Source organism: Drosophila willistoni, unplaced genomic scaffold, assembly GCF_018902025.1.
Source record: "Drosophila willistoni isolate 14030-0811.24 unplaced genomic scaffold, UCI_dwil_1.1 Seg286, whole genome shotgun sequence".
In the NCBI taxonomy this organism is placed as follows: domain Eukaryota; kingdom Metazoa; phylum Arthropoda; class Insecta; order Diptera; family Drosophilidae; genus Drosophila; species Drosophila willistoni.
This window is the reverse complement of record NW_025814242.1, coordinates 126,243-128,000: the sequence shown is the minus strand read 5'-3', so window position 1 is coordinate 128,000 and position 1,758 is coordinate 126,243.

The window sequence follows — 1,758 nt, the reverse complement described above, 5'->3', positions numbered from 1 at the left end:
ACGGCGGAGAACTTAATAAAGGCCTTCAGAGAAAGGATTTTATCAAGATTCGGGACACCAAAAATAGTGATAACGGATAATGGAGTCCAATTCACGAGCAGGATCTTCAAGAAAATGCTAGAAGGAGCTAGAAGGGGAAGCAGCCACCAATTAACAGCGCCATATACGCCTTAGGAAAACCCAACCGAACGAGTAAATAGAACTGTCAAAACAATGATTGCCCAATATGCAGGAGACAACCAACGGAATTGGGACGAGTGCTGGCCAGAAATTACATTGGCGATAAACACAAGCCAATCTCAAGCAACTGGATTCACGCCAGCATATGTGGTGCAAGGCCGAGAACCAAGAATGCCGGGAGCCATATATGACAGCGTCACAAATGGCACAGGCAAAGAGCATGCAACAACAGAGGAAAAAGCTAACCAGATGAAAGAACTTTTCGAACTCATCAGAAGGAACATGGAGACTGCGGCACAACATCAGGCTCGTCATTATACTTTAAGACGGCGCGAATGGAGACCGGCGATTGGATCTACGGTATGGGCAAAGGAGCATCACCTGTCAAACGCAGCAGAAGGATTTGCTGCAAAATTAGCACCCAAATTTGGAGGGCAATACACGGTTCAAGGGTTCATATCCCCAGTCATATGCAAGCTACGACCTGAGTAGCCAATAAAAAAAAAAAAACCAATAGAAAAGAAACCATAAGACACAAAAAAAGGGGGAGCAATTCGCTCCAGAAGAAGGGGGGAAGTGTGAGGAACATATATTTGACAATAATGTCCCACACAACAACATGTAAAACCAACGCAATGTAAAACCAAGGATGCATGATGCCCGGCAACATGTTCGTTAAGATACAACAAGTTCGATCGGACCACATACGACCAAACCAGCAATTTCGTCACAGCGGGAAGATGCGGGGAAGCCCTGTCTACGAGGCGAATAACGTATGGATGACGTAGACAAATGATTTGAGTTAATGTTGAAATAAATGAACCAAAACCAACTAAACTAAAATCAATATCAATATTGTTCACATAACGTAAACGGACATATAGAAGAGCAACCATGCCCAAAACTGAGAGAACGAGCCCACAAGGAGAAGGACATGGGAGAAAAATGCGTCGCCTAGCAACGAGAGAGAACATGCGACCAGAGCAGAGAACTAAACTAGAAAAGGATGGAAGCCCGCATAGCAACAGAGGTGCTATTTGGGCAGAGCGGAGGAACAAGGACAGGAACTTAATGGGCGCGCAGCAGCCAGAAAGTGGAGCAGCAAGTCAGGACATTTATCAAGTCGTCGAGTCGAGATCAAGCAACCAAGTTATCGAGTCCTGATCAGCAAGCGATGCAACAAATATCTTTTGGCCTTACGAGTAACCTTAAGAATATTTGGCGCCTAGCAATCAACAAGTGCGAGCGAGTCATCGAGTTATAAGGCCTTACGAGAAACCTTATAGACTCCTTAAACAACAACAAAATCTAAATACAGTTACAACAAGTACACAGTTAATAGTAGCATCAACCCGAATCAGTGTAAAATCGTATCTAAGCATTTAACCAAAAGTCTAAAGCAGTTATATATATGAATTATTGTGTCGTGATTTATATAAACCTTTAACCAAAAGAAACCCAAAACATAGGAATAAACTCCAACATACATTTATATATACATAAATTATTGTGTCGTGATTTCACTGAGGCAGACATTAAAATTTGTTGTGCCGAACCTCGCCCTAAAGATTGAAATTA